The sequence below is a fragment of the Lissotriton helveticus genome, chromosome 11, assembly GCF_964261635.1.
Source record: "Lissotriton helveticus chromosome 11, aLisHel1.1, whole genome shotgun sequence".
NCBI classification, from domain to species: domain Eukaryota; kingdom Metazoa; phylum Chordata; class Amphibia; order Caudata; family Salamandridae; genus Lissotriton; species Lissotriton helveticus.
In genome coordinates this window covers 586880156-586895708 of record NC_136072.1, presented here as the reverse complement: position 1 = coordinate 586895708, position 15553 = coordinate 586880156, and the positions used below count along the sequence as shown (strand labels likewise).

At 46.2% G+C, this 15553-nt stretch overlaps 1 protein-coding gene across 1 annotated transcript in view; it reads left to right on the top strand.

Moving 5' to 3' along the window:
• The window catches only part of LOC144790854 (uncharacterized), a 399375-nt gene that overhangs the window by 107680 nt on the left and 276142 nt on the right, over positions 1-15553 (top strand). The window lies entirely within an intron of this gene.

Sequence of the window (15553 nt, the reverse complement as noted above, 5' to 3'; positions counted from 1 at the left end):
CTGGAGTCTTATGCAAGTTGTTCTCTGCAGGAAGATTAGCAGTTCAAGCGTAATTTGAGATCAGCAGTTGGATTCCGTTATTGAACTCAATGTCCTGGTCCACCCGACAGATCGAGGCCAGGTTCCCAGTTACCAAGGATGAATTGGCTTGCAATGGATGCAGTGCTGCTGTGAAAGACAGAGCTGCTGTTTCAAACTGCTGTTCTGTCCATCACAGCATGTAGCAGACCGGTCTTAGTTTACAGAAGCCCAAGGATCCCCCTTTTCCCTTCACAGGGGGGGCAGTGTGTGACTTCACTCACTTGCAGAAAGTGAATGGGGATCCCAGGGACCCATTACAGATCACAGAAGATGCATTCGGGTCTACACTAACTGTGGACCACTTCCCCTGTGGCACATGTAGTGCACCTCCAGCAAGCCTGTATGCCGTTGCGCTCCCATTGGTGATATGGCAAAGTGGCACAGGCCAGTTGCTTCATTTGTATAGGCCACACCTCAAATGAGAGAAACACTCCATTACATTGTATGGTTGGAAGATGTGTGCCCGCATGGTCAGTGTTACCAACCAGGTTACAAAATCCTGTGAAAAAAGACTTGCACTGCAAAAAACAGGTGCAAACTGCTCTTGCGCCCCTGTGCAATTGGGTGATCTAGCTCCAGACGTTTTTGTTTTAGAAGGGGCAGTACAACTTGAGTGAAAAATAATTCAGATGGCGTCTTCTAACTGTAGATTCCTCACCTTAGAATACTCTAACGTGCCAGACTGGATCTGGAAATATTTTTTATTGCAGTGATCCCATGTGCCGCTGGATGGCATTATGCGGCTCCGCCACCGGCGTGAAAGTGACAGACCCCTGTGTGGTGACATTGTTTCCTTTCTTTCCACACCTTTCAGTGGGGGTCAGGAGTTCCGCTCCCAGCTTTGTTATTTCACCAGTGTGCTAGAGAACTACGAGTGAGCTTCAGGCACTTTCATTGCAACCACCCTACACCACCTTTTTCTCAGACTGTTCGGTGCTGAGGACTTAAGTAACACTGTTGTCAAAAGTTGTGACTCCCTTTCACATTGGGCGATCTATCACTATGATTGTGTTCTTTACTCCACCTCGCCCTTCAAAAGAGGAGAGGCTCCACTGGCTGGACCCTAAAATTACTTTAAGATTTTAGATTTACTGTACAAAGGACCATCGAATCAGCGATCAATTTTTTGTCGGGTTCTATATTGCACAGAAAGAGAAGGCTGTGCAGAAGGGATGCTGTTGAGGCTGATAGTCCTCAGTATTTAGATCTGCTGCGGACTGACCGAGAAGTAGTCTCCAGAATGTCTCAGAGCCTATCTCTTCAGGGCTGTGGTTGCTACCACTGTATTAGCATGTGTATGGCCTGTCCTTGTTTATACAGATCAGGACGAACTTTGGGTACATTAGTGCATTATTCGTAAATTGGAATAACTTCAGCAGTAAGTGAATTTATGATTGTGAATTATGGCGTAATGAGGCAGCATGGTGGTGATGAGTTGTAAGGGTTATACGCACATTTTTGTTTCAGTACATCTCTTCATGGTTTCATTTTGACCGGATAGGTGAGAAGTGCATCGTTTTTCAGGAGGAAGAGAGTTTTGGTGTCTATTATTGCACTTGGCGCGTCGTTTTTAGGTATCAGGCACATGCTAATTGGGTCACCATTGATTGTATTGGTTTCTTGCATGGCTAGGATGTCAGGGATTAGTTGTCATGCATGCAAGCAAGCACTTAAGGACTGCGCTTTCTTGTGAGCAAAAGCTTGAATACACAATTTGAATAGTTATACTGTTTTGGGACGTGGGTCTCTGTCCTAAAAAGCTCTAAAATCTATTTTTGAAAGAGAATTGCATTTTGATTTTGAAGCGTTGTATTATTTGCATTTACAGTGTTTCCCTGATGAAGGGTCTTTACCGAAATGCATTGGGAACAGCAGCACTGAACAAAAACTATGGAATTTGACATTTAATCGCATCGTACAATAAATGTCATATCAAACGAACACTGAATATCAATGGAATATTGGCAATTTTTGTTGTATAGTTGTTTCATGCATTGTTTAACTGGCTATTCGAATGTCAGTAATTATGGTGAAAATATGGATAAAGATTGTATAATGATGCTTTCATAAATAAGAAGGTTCCATTAAATTTAGAGCAGCGTAAGGGCTTAAGAAAAGTGCACCTTGTCTATATGTGATAGGATCTGTACACAATAAATTTTGTTTATATTACCTGACAGGAGCTGGTCAGGACTACCAGGTAGCACACATTGACAACACAAGTTTAACTGGTTTACTGTGTTTGAATCTAATACACGAGGGTATGCAGGTTATAGCTATTTCTTGCACTGTCCTTGACATTTGCCATGCTGTGATGGGGGCGTCAGTGCACGCATTCCCGAAGCACAACTACCTTAACAGCCAGGTTCAGCGCCGAGGGCATTTCGTCCACATCCTGCAAGACTTTTTGGTTTGTGCCCATTCCACAGACCCTCCATCTTGGGAAGGTACAGCTTTGGTATCGTAAGGGGAGAAATCTGCTTAGACGTGTGCATCAGAAGAAAAAGATTTGTACCTTCGGTAACACCCTTTCTGGGGAATATTCTTTCTAACTGCAAATACCTCACCACCCTCCTACCTCTCTGCTCTGTAGAGTGGCTTCTTTTTAGGTCTCGTGACCTACAATGCGCGCAAGCGCATTGAGGAGCGAGAATTCAAGTGCTCGAAATCCTCGTCAAACCAAGGGCTTCGTTCCTTGCGGTTTTCTTGAAGTTCACGTGGCCACAGGCACGCGCTTTTGGGCCATAAACTCTGTTCCCCACAGCCTTACATTCATTTCTCCTCCCCCTCCCCAGCCAGCTTCCCCCAGGCCGTAGCAGCACTCCTCCCACACCAGCACCTCCCCTCTCTCTCCCCGCAAACACAGCCTTTACTTTAATTTTTCCTCCCCCTCCCCAGCCATGCCGAATTCTCCTCCCACCTCCCACGGCCGTCCTTTCTGCCCGCACGAGCCTTCTCTTCTCTCTGCTCTCCCCTCAGGCACCGTGACATACTTCAAAGGCTTATCACTTCACACGGCCGCAGGCCGTGCAACCAGAGCACTTCAGTTGGTGCGCAGCCCCCCTCCCAGCAGTGCCTTGTTACTCTCGGCAGCCAACTTTCGTTTCATGGTGGAACAAACCTCACTGATAACACTTCACACGGCCGCAGGCCGTGCAACCAGAGCACTTCAGTTGGTGCGCAGCCCCCCTCCCAGCACTGCCTTGTTACTCTCGGCAGCCAACTTTCGTTTCATGGTGGAACAAACCTCACTGATAACTATCGTCTATTGTAGCGAACAACACCAGGTTCAACTTGTGACTTCAGGCGCTACACGCATCTTTGCAGGGTGTGTGCACAACCTAACGCCTTTTTTTGTAGCTACCTTTACGAGTATCATTGGGTATTACGACCCTGTCTACGTGCCTTGAAGTAGCATCCTGATGGCTTAAGGCACTTGCTCACAAGTCCGCACTCGATGCACTCTCTTATCTTCTCCTTCCTGCTACCCAGGCTCCGCATTTCACCCATTGAAATAACTTTAGAGCAGCATAAAAGGGTATACAAACAAAGTAATGTAACTAAACAGAACATATATTCTTAACTAAATGTGGCATATACATGGATAATATATGGAACGTATGTAAGCATAACATACCATATGTAGAGTGCAGTGTGCAGAGTGCAGATTGTGAGTGCAGATTGTGAGTGCAGATTGTGAGTGCAGATTGTGAGTGCAGATTCAGAGTGCAGATTCAGAGTGCAGAGTGCAGATTCAGAGTGCAGAGTGCAGATTTAGAGTGCAGATTGTGAGTGCAGAGTGCAGATTGTGAGTGCAGAGTGCAGATTGTGAGTGCAGATTGTGAGTGCAGAGTGCAGATTGTGAGTGCAGAGTGCAGATTGTGAGTGCAGAGTGCAGATTGTGAGTGCGGAGTGCAGATTGTGAGTGCAGAGTGCAGATTCAGAGTGCAGAGTGCAGAGTGCAGATTCAGAGTTCAGAGTGCAGATTCAGAGTGCAGATTCAGAGTGTAGAATCAGAGTGCAGATTCAGAGTGCAGATTCAGAGTGCAGATTCAGAGTGCAGATTCAGAGTGCAGAGTGCAGATTCAGAGTGCAGAGTGCAGATTCAGAGTGCAGAGTGCAGATTTAGAGTGCAGAGTGCAGATTCAGAGTGCAGAGTGCAGATTCAGAGTGCAGATTCAGAGTGCAGAGTGCAGATTCAGAGTGCAGATTCAGAGTGCAGAGTGCAGATTCAGAGTGCAGAGTGCAGATTCAGAGTGCAGATTCAGAGTGCAGATTCAGAGTTCAGAGTGCAGATTCAGAGTGCAGAGTGCAGATTCAGAGTGCAGATTCAGAGTGCAGATTCAGAGTGCAGAGTGCAGATTCAGAGTGCAGATTCAGAGTGCAGATTCAGAGTGCAGAGTGCAGATTCAGAGTGCAGATTCAGAGTGCAGAGTGCAGATTCAGAGTGCAGATGCAGATTCAGAGTGCAGAGTGCAGATTCAGAGTGCAGATTCAGAGTGCAGATTCAGAGTGCAGATTCAGAGTGCAGAGTGCAGATTCAGAGTGCAGATTCAGAGTTCAGAGTACAGATTCAGAGTGCAGATTCAGAGTTCAGAGTGCAGATTCAGAGTGCAGATTCAGAGTGCAGATTCAGAGTGCAGATTCAGAGTGCAGATTCAGAGTGCAGAGTGCAGATTCAGAGTGCAGATTCAGAGTGCAGATTCAGAGTCTAGATTCAGAGTGCAGAATCAGAGTGCAGATTCAGAGTGCAGAATCAGAGTGCAGATTCAGAGTGCAGATTCAGAGTGCAGAGTGCAGATTCAGAGTGCAGATTCAGAGTGCAGATTCAGAGTGCAGATTCAGAGTGCAGATTCAGAGTGGAGTGCAGAGTGCAGATTCAGAGTGCAGATTCAGAGTGCAGATTCAGAGTGCAGAGTGCAGATTGTGAGTGCAGAGTGCAGATTCAGAGTGCAGAGTGCAGATTCAGAGTGCAGAGTGCAGATTGTGAGTGCAGAGTGCAGATTGTGAGTGCAGAGTGCAGATTCAGAGTGCAGAGTGCAGATTCAGAGTGCAGAGTGTAGATTGTGAGTGCAGAGTGTAGATTGTGAGTGCAGAGTGCAGATTCAGAGTGCAGATTCAGAGTGCAGATTCAGAGTGTAGATTCAGAGTGCAGATTCAGAGTGCAGATTCAGAGTGCAGAGTGCAGATTCAGAGTGCAGAGTGCAGATTCAGAGTGCAGATTCAGAGTGCAGATTCAGAGTGCAGATTCAGAGTGCAGAGTGCAGATTCAGAGTGCAGATTCAGAGTGCAGAGTGCAGATTCAGAGTGCAGATTCAGAGTGCAGATTCAGAGTGCAGATTCAAAGTGCAGATTCAGAGTGCAGATTCAGAGTGCAGAGTGCAGATTCAGAGTGCAGAGTGCAGATTCAGAGTGCAGATTCAGAGTGCAGATTCAGAGTGCAGATTCAAAGTGCAGATTCAGAGTGCAGATTCAGAGTGCAGAGTGCAGAGTGCAGAGTGCAGATTCAGAGTGCAGATTCAGAGTGCAGAGAGCAGATTCATAGTGCAGATTCAGAGTGCAGATTCAGAGTGCAGATTCAGAGTGCAGAGTGCAGAGTGCAGATTCAGAGTGCAGATTCAGAGTGCAGAGTGCAGATTCAGAGTGCAGATTCAGAGTGCAGAGTGCAGATTCAGAGTGCAGATTCAGAGTGCAGATTCAGAGTGCAGAGTGCAGATTCAGAGTGCAGAGTGCAGATTCAGAGTGCAGAGTGCAGATTCAGAGTGCAGAGTGCAGATTCAGAGTGCAGATTCAGAGTGCAGAGTGCAGATTCAGAGTGCAGAGTGCTGATTCAGAGTGCAGAGTGCAGATTCAGAGTGCAGATTCAGAGTGCAGATTGCAGATTCAGAGTGCAGAGTGCTGATTCAGAGTGCAGAGTGCAGATTTAGAGTGCAGGGTGCAGATTCAGAGTGCAGATTGTGAGTGCAGAGTGTAGATTGTGAGTGCAGAGTGCAGATTCAGAGTGCAGATTCAGAGTGCAGAGTGCAGATTCAGAGTGCAGATTCAGAGTGCAGAGTGCAGAGTGCAGATTCAGAGTGCAGATTCAGAGTGCAGATTCAGAGTGCAGAGTGCAGATTCAGAGTGCAGAGTGCAGATTCAGAGTGCAGAGTGCAGATTCAGAGTGCAGAGTGCTGATTCAGAGTGCAGATTCAGAGTGCAGAGTGCAGATTCAGAGTGCAGATTCAGAGTGCAGATTCAGAGTGCAGAGTGCAGATTCAGAGTGCAGAGTGCAGATTCAGAGTGCAGTTGCAGAGTGCAGTTGCAGAGTGCAGTTGCAGAGTGCAGTTGCAGAGTGCAGTTGCAGAGAGAACTCAGCAGCAGCACCACAGCATCACTCAGCACCACCACAGCATCACTCAGCACCACCACAGCATCACTCAGCACCACCACAGCACCACTCACCACCACCACAGCACCACTCAGCGCAATCCCAGCATCACTCAGCACCACCACAGCATCACTCCGCGACATCACAGCATCAATCTGTGCAACCATTCAACAACAACTGGTTCAATTATGTTCTCTCAATGTTTCAAGCTTTATTACAAATGTCACAAAAAGATGTTATTTCACTTCTGTTCTTGGATTTTCATCACAATAAAATACACTGAACATAATCTTCACAAACGTTATTTACAAAAGTTTAAGCTATTGCCAATATAAATTACAATCACTTTTATTTAAGTATTAATTATTTAAAAAAATTAAAAGCCGTTGCTATTTGTAATATCAATACATCTAAGTCATGTAAATACAAAACATGTTGCATTACAAATGCTATAGTCGTCACATGTGCGAAAGTTATAACTATTGGCATTGAAAATGACAAAGCTATTAATTTAGCTATTTTCAAAATCAACACATAAATAAAAAAATTGTCATTTACAAGACCAATAGCTCAAACTTTCATAATGCGAGACCTATTGCATTGCAAATGCTTGTTAACATTTATAAAGATCTCAAATTAGTAGTCGACTCGCTGGTACCAATGGTTGTTCACACTCAGCGTCTGAGGGTGCAGAAAGGGAAAATTATAAGAAGCTGACATCAGGGCTCAGAGGTGGCGTTAATATGTCTGCTCCATTACTTCAGGAGGAGTGTGTAGTCAAGGGTGGAGCTACACAATGCCACCTATAGGCGCTCAGGAGCACTGCTATTAAAAAAGAGTCCCAGTCCAGTCTGGTGCCTAGGTAATATTCTAAGGTCCGGAATCAATGGTTAGATTCAGTATCCATCAGAAAGAGCATTACTGAAGATATGTAACTTGTTCTTCCTATTTCCTATTACGAACCCCATTACGAAAGACGAAATTTCACCTGGATAATAACTCAAGATGAAATTTTGCCACTCACAATACTGACTGTATCAGGCCTGGCGTTATTGAGTCTGCAAGCGCCTGACCCGATAATTGTGAGACCGGACATACTCAGGGCGGGACTGAGAACCAAAACTGGCCCTGGCAAAGTGCTCGGCCAGCCCCCTGGGGGTGCAACCGAGCTCTTTGCCGGGGCCGGTTTTCGGCCGATTTTGTTACAAGGCTGATTTTGCAGCTATCCTGCAAAAACGGCCCTGTAACAAAAACGGCCCCCATGGGCCCAAAACCGGCCCCCAACCTTGCGGCGCACCGGGGGATTGCCCGGTACCCGCAACGGCCAGTCCGGGCCTGGACATACTAAGCCTATGCGCTCTACAAGCACAGTCTAGCCCTTGCCTGACTCCTGCAGCAGCACCGAGAGAACAGCCAGTGTTCCACCCAGCCAAGCCCATGTCTTCTCTAGCCCCTAATCACAACCTGCCCGCCTCATCACATACCAGCTCTTTCAGTGAGACTTTACACATTCTCTGGGCAGGTGGAGAATGTCAATGATTCCCCACAGCTCAACACTCCTACTGAAATTGGGGAAAAATACACAGTAAAGGACTTGCATCTCAGGGGCTGTGATGTTAATCCCCATTTAGCAGTACAATCCATAATAGGGAATTCCAGTCCTCCAGTATCCTCGCACCAAAATTAGCAGACTCCTTAAGGTCCCTTGTGTATAGAATTTTTGAGCCTAAATCTAAAAATCAACCTCGAAATGTACTCGTCCAGGGTTGTGGATAGGGAACAGATTTTAGATTATTTTAGAATTCACTAAGGATTGCAGGAGTAACTCTGGGAAGCTACAGCAGTCACAGATTCTGAGCATATTCTGGGAATATTTGATCAATTCTCAGTTGCTGTCCCAAAATCATTTATATTCACTTACACGCAGTGTATTATTAAGTGGACATTTGTGTCCAAGTGGAGTTTCACACAACTTTTTTTGTTATTTTTTTCTATAGGGAAAATATTTCTCTGTCTGGCGAAACTCCTTCTTCCACAAACCTGTTGAATTCCGCATACCATTACTCCGCAAGTCGGAACAACGACTTGCGGAGAGGGGAGAAGGTGTTAGATTTCAAATCCAACACCCGCACAGACTGGAGCCCGCACAGACTGGAGTTGGAATTGTAAATTTTCCAACATCCAACGCCCCCCGGCAAGTCGTTGTTACGACTTGGGGGGTAATGGTATGTGTAATTACAACGCGGTCGTTGTAACGACCGCGTTGTAATTCCCTGCGGGGAAAAAGACTGCGTGATATCGAGATATATTCCTGCTCTCAGGAATGAGAGCAGCATCATGATTGGCCTGAGCGCCCTCGATTTGCTCTCCCAGAGAGACTGGGAGTCTGTGCCTGCTTTTTCCAATCCGGCAATGCAGCTCGGGTTGGAGACAGCTTCAGTGTGCAGGTCAGTTTGACCGTCCTGAGACAGGCGTCCAAACCCAAATGCGCCCTGACAACAGTGCACCTACCCCTCCCCCTTGTGCCTGTCATCCCGATGGCCCCATTCCTAGAACTGACCCTATGGAGAAAAAAATAAAACAATAATAAGCATGCTTTATTATCATTTTATTTTTCAAGTTTTGCAGCTGCTCAGCTGCTGCTGCTGGTGAGGGGAGGATGCTCCTCTTCCATATCGATGCAACTATGCGCAGCCCAAGGAAGAAGGCCCACCTTCCCTGTGCCTCACAGCACTTAACCATGGCTGCATGCCCTGGGGAAGGGCCCCCTTCCAGGAGTGTAACTATTACTGGTGAAGCCCAATTTATTTATTTATTTTACTGTTCAGCCAGCAGATGGTGAGCCAATTTAACTCTCTTTAACCAGGGCATGAGGCTTTTACTACACAACTGGCCCCTGTACCATCAGCCTCCTAGCCATGGCTTGACTATCACTGAAGGCCCAAGAAATGGGGCCCTTCTAAGGGCTTAGCTATCAGTACAGCAGGTGAAGAAGCTCAAGGGCACAGCATGTTTGGTGCCCAGAGCACCCAAATCAAATTATGCCTGGATTTTACTGCACAGCCTGTACACCGGGGTGGTGAGTATGTACCTTGCTTCCGCTAGGGCCTATTACAGCATTGCAAAGCGACTGGCCCTTTTTCCATGAGCCTTATAGCTGTGTGTCAGGACAGTAAGACCCGAAGGTGTCCTCACACCTCTGGATCACAGCCATGGTCCAGTGCTGTGAAGGACCATGAGCCCCCACTCAGGGGAGTGGCTATCAAAAGTGCAGCAAGTGCAGTGGCCTAAGTAAGTTAGGGACCCAATGCACCCAAGTTATGGCTGTATTTTACATTCCAGCTCGTGAATGAGGGCCTTTTTTGAAAGAGGACCTATGGAACTAGTTCTCTGCTACTGTCTGTGGATACTGGGCCTTGCAGACATGATCTAGCACTGCAAAACCCAGGGAAGGGCCCCTATGTTCCTCAAGTCCTGACCCAGCCCTGGGAGGCCATGAGGAGGACACCATGGGCTTGATGGCCTAGCAATGTAGGGTGGCAGGGTGTTGGATTGTCCCACATTTTTGTTCTTTGCCCTGTATCTTTTAGTGAGATCCTGCGGGACGCCAAATGTCCCACTTTTTGCACACCAAGGGAACTGATGCAGGAAAACAGGCTAGACAATATGTGATGTAAATCAAAGGGTAGGAGGTGTATTCATAGAAAAACATAAAAAGCATATTGGAGAAAATGAAGTTATGGAAAACCTTATTTAAGGAAAGTCATTTAGAACGAAACACCAAAACATTGAAAATGAGTTGAAACATTTTACTGGAAATGCATTTAAATCGAAAACGTAAAGGTGCATTTAAATGAAAACACAGTTTAATCGAAACCACAGTACAATAAGTATTTTGTGTCAGTGATTAATTTCATGTAAAACAAGGAAGCAAGGGATGGCAAATGTTTATTGTTAAATAATGTCACTAGAAATAGAACTCTGGAACAAAAGATTAAAGTTCACATGCAGCCCCCACAATTTTAGAAAACAGTGCAGGCACATCCCCAACAATTTGCTCTTTGATATTGAGTGCATTTCCAGAAAACTTTATTTGTAACTTTTGTCTCTGCTGCAGATGTGCCCTCCTGAACTTAACAACAGTCTACCACGCTTGGAGTTAATATATTTTACTTCCATTTCTTTTCAGGATTGTTGGCATTGCAATAGAACACAAATGTAGTTTCTATTCTGTTTAGTGCAAGGAAAAGGAACACTACATTTAGAGCAGATTTGTGTCAGCAAATGGTTACCTTTACCTTTTGTGTGGCAGGCTGAGCTAACAGAGTATAAAATAGTTTAAACAGGATCAAAATTGCCTTTTTCAAGAAAAAAGACATTCCTCCAAAAGGTTTCGATAAAGACGAACACACCCATGTTAAAACCCTAATTCGATAAAACCGTTTCCATTAAATTGTAACGATCACAACGTAGTTCGAGAAAAACGTTTTCCATTAATTCACATACAACCAAGCAAAGAGGCCAGCTGGAAAGCCTCAAGTGGCTCAGTCAGCCGGATGTCCCAGCACTGATACTGGGAGCAATCACTGCACAGAAATCGATGGACCAGCTTTTGTTCACTCGGTAGCTGGAAGCAAGGACTTCTAGCACCTGAGGTGAACAATCAATGTACTTTCTCAGAATATTTACCTTTAGAGGTGCTAAACATGATGCATGTAAAATCTGAGAATGAAGCAACCCTAAACCAGCAGGTGCCCGCCCTAAAAACCTTTACATTCAGATGGCCAGCCAGCCCAAGAACTAATGGGAGATAGGGGACAAAGACCCAGGGAGAACATGATTTGCCCAAAATCAAACAGTTTGAGCAAGTAGGAGAACCAAGAATGCAACACGTGGCTTCTTGTTTCAAGGTTAATGACTTCACAACGATGTCACATTGTTTTGATAGATTAGGACCCTGATTTAGGATATAGTGTTATGACTTGAAACCCCAACAATGAACTCACTAACTTTTTCTAACCCCCAAGTCAATGTCTTCTTGATGAAACAACAGGTGTACAGACTCCTGCAAATTTACAATGAAAAGTTGACTACTGTATAGGGAAGGGAGCCTTAAGGAACGGGTGGGTGAGTTGTGAAGCCATTTTTTTTTCAATTTTAAAACTAAGTAACAGAGGAGCAGGAGGTGATTCTTGTCAGTGAGGGCTCCCAGCGGTGGCCTGGGCTCCAAGGCCCAGGAAAGGCCGCCTCCCTCTTGTGGGCCTGGTGCTGATGGTTTAGTGCTATGATGCCCAGGAGAGGGCCCCTCCCTCTCTTGCAACTTGCATCCATGGGCAAGTGCTGTGTGGCCCAGGGATGGGGCTACCAGGGATCTCTTTAATTACTTTTTAAGTTAAAAGAATAATTTCTTTCAATTATCTTGTCTGCAAGCTGCTGTTGGTTTCCCCCATTCAAATTCACCTGCATGCAAAATGCCTCCAACTGTTTCCTACACAGTGACTTTTCAAATGGCGCATAGCCATGTCCATTCAACAAAAGTCAGCTTTGTTTATGTGAAGAAGTAACTACTCATTTGTGTTATGCTAAAAGGCTATCCACTTGCTTGATTATACATAAGGCTCCCATTTTTCCGTTTTTACTGGTTTTTGTAGATAAATACAGACACAAAACCATCTATTTCCTGTCTATATTTATTTTTAAATATGGAAAAAAACAGAGAGTAGTTCTTCTTTTGGGCAATTCTCACTACTGTCAACAATGCGTTTGCGGTCAGTGACTGTGCAGATTGACAGAAGGGGCAGTTAAAAAAAAGAGATTTCCTTATGACTTTTAAATACCTATAGAGGTACATATTTTGAGCTGTTCTACAAAATCAATATTTTCAGATAATTGGATTGTACTGGGAATTTCTAGAACCCCTGGACACTGAGAAGTGATTTTATTTGTATTTGTTAAATAAATGTGGAAATATACCTATTTCAGCTTTTTCTTTACGCTAAACACAAAATAAATACATATAAAATGAGCAAATAATAAATATGGATGAATACGGACAGAAATGTCAAAAAAATAAATACCACACAACCAGGAGACCTAATTATGCAGTATAAAACTTTTTGCACCATGCATGATACCTGGGTCGAGTTGAATGTAAATATTGAACAGCATAACTAGCCAGTCCTAAAATGTCCTACTTGCTTGATGTTACTTAGCTTTCATGGGCTTTGGTTTTAACATTATATTTTTACTTTCAGTGCACCCAGACCTTTTTGAAAATATATATGTCTGGATACAAAACAGATTAAAGCTATATCCCAAGACGTCCTAATAACATGTTTGATAACTAAAAAACAAAAACAAAAAGTGATGGGAAGAATGTTTGAAAAAATCTCAGACACTGATCATTTCTGGGGCAATATTACAGTCCATGTTTTTCATTCACTGTGTCACTGCTGTCAGGAGCCAACCTTATGCAGCTGAGTCTTGGCCCTGCTCAGACAACAACTGAGCGGCTGATTGAATTTGCATAAGAAGCGTTACTGAATACTTTCATTAGGAACCTTACACGAACTCGAACTCCGGCTGTGCCCCAGTTTCGATTTAGCTACCGAGCGGCCATCTTTGTGTTTATTTACTCTTGCCCGTGTCTCCTCCCCGCTCCCCGCCTCCCAGCTGACCCTCCCACGCTCCGCCCCTCCACTCTCCATTTATGCCAGATGAATTAACGCGCAGCGTCCACGCGCTGCGGCCGCGCCGAAGGTGCGCCAAAGGTAAGCCCGTCTACGCCCGTCCGCGCCTGGACCGCGCCCAGCGCCAGTCCCCCTGTCTCCCGTACCACCCACCCCACCCGCATTACATATGACGCCTCCACCCTCTTAGCCCTAAACCCCGGCCGACTCCCCAACTGCGCCCAAGCCGCTCCTGGACACACCCATGGACCCTTCTCATGCAACTCCTGCAAGCATGACAGCACCAAGACCAACTCCTCATCCACTAATTCCAAACAAAGATTCGACACCAACCACCTAAAATGCATCCTGCTCAACACCCGCTCGGTCCACAGACACGCCATCGACCTTTGGAATCTACTAGACACCATCTCTCCGGACGTCGCCTTCCTAACAGAAACATGGATGAACGCCTCCTCAGCCCCAGACATCACCATTGCCATACCGGAAGGATACAAGATCATCCGAAAAGACCGCACCTACCAAACAGGAGGAGGTATCGCCATCGTCCATAAGAATTCCATCCGCATCTCAACCAGCTCAGACGTCAACCTCGCTAGCGCCGAACACCTCCACTTCCAGATCCACACTGACCCCAAGACCACACTCAGAGGAACCCTCCTCTACAGACCACCAGGACCCCGAGCACAATTCAGTGAAGACATTACTGACTTTATCACCCCACACGCCCTCCCCTCCGAGGACTACATTCTATTGGGAGACCTCAATTTTCACATAGAAAAAAGCAACGACAACAACACCACCACCCTTCTGGACAATCTCGCCAACCTCGGACTCAAACAACTTGTTAATACCCCCACTCACTACGCAGGTCACACACTCGACCCTATCTTCACCTCCAGCAAACATATCTCCTTCAGTCACACCACAGCTCTCCATTGGACGGACCACAGCTGCGTTCACTTTATCTACAAAAAGACCACAACCCACAACCATCCTCAACCTACTCTGCGAAGAAACTGGAACAAAATCACCATCGACCAAATCTCCTCATCGCTTCTTCAAAACCCCCCTGCCCACTCTTCGAACCCCAACCAAGCAGCCATTAACCTCACTCAATGGCTAACCAACAGCGCCAACAACCTAGCACCTTTGAAAAAACGTCAAATCAAACCAGGCAGCAAAAACGCCCCCTGGTTCAACGATGATCTTAAGAAATCCAAAAAACTCTGTCGCTCCCTTGAGGAGGCCTGGAAAAAAGACCCAAACACCAGCACCAAGGACGCCTTCAAAAACGCCACCCGCATACACCACCAACTGATCCGGACTGCCAAGAAAGCCGCATTCAAAGATCGACTAGACAACAATGCCCACAACAGCAAGGAATTATTCAACATCGTCAAAGAGTTTACTAACCCCACTGCCAACTCCAACGACATCACTCCCTCTCAAACTCTCTGCTACTCCCTAGCTTCATTCTTCCACGACAAAATCGCAGACATCCACAACAGCTTCACCAACCAACACGGAGACCAACACACCCAACCTTCTGCCGCACCTTCACCCCCCTTGTACATCCTTAATGACTGGAATCCAATCTCCACTGAAGACACCATCCGCCTGATGAACTCCACCCACTCAGGATCCCCCACAGACCCTTGCCCTCACCACATCTTCAACAAAGCAGACTCCATCATAGCACCACACCTCCGAGATGTCATCAACTGCTCCCTCAACTCCGCCACCTTCCCGGAAAGCTGGAAACATGCCGAACTCAGCGCCCTTCTGAAAAAACCCACAGCTGACCCCACCGAACTCAAAAACTACCGCCCCATCTCGCTCCTTCCATTCCCGGCCAAAGTCATCGAAAAAGCTGTCAACACCAGCTCGCCGCCTTCCTCGAAACCAACAAATCCCTCGACTCCTCACAGTCCGGCTTCCGAGCCAAACACAGCACTGAGACCGCACTCATCGCAGCAACAGACGACATTCGAACTCTACTGGACAATGGAGACACAGTCGCCCTCATCCTCCTCGACCTCTCCGCAGCCTTCGACACAGTCTGTCACAGCACCCTGTTACAACGCCTCAGAAACATCGGAATCCAAGGAAAAGCACTGGAATGGATCACCTCGTTCCTTGCCGGAAGAACTCAGAGAGTCCGCCTCCCACCATTCAAGTCAGAGGCCACTGAAGTCATTTGTGGCGTACCACAAGGATCTTCACTCAGCCCCACCCTCTTCAACGTATACATGAGCCCCCTCGCAGCCATCGCACGCCAACACAACCTCAACATCATCTCCTACGCTGATGACACTCAACTGATCCTCTCACTCACCAAAGACCCTAACACCGCCAAAACCAACCTACATGAAGGAATGAAAGAAGTAGCCGAGTGGATGAAGCACAGCCGTCT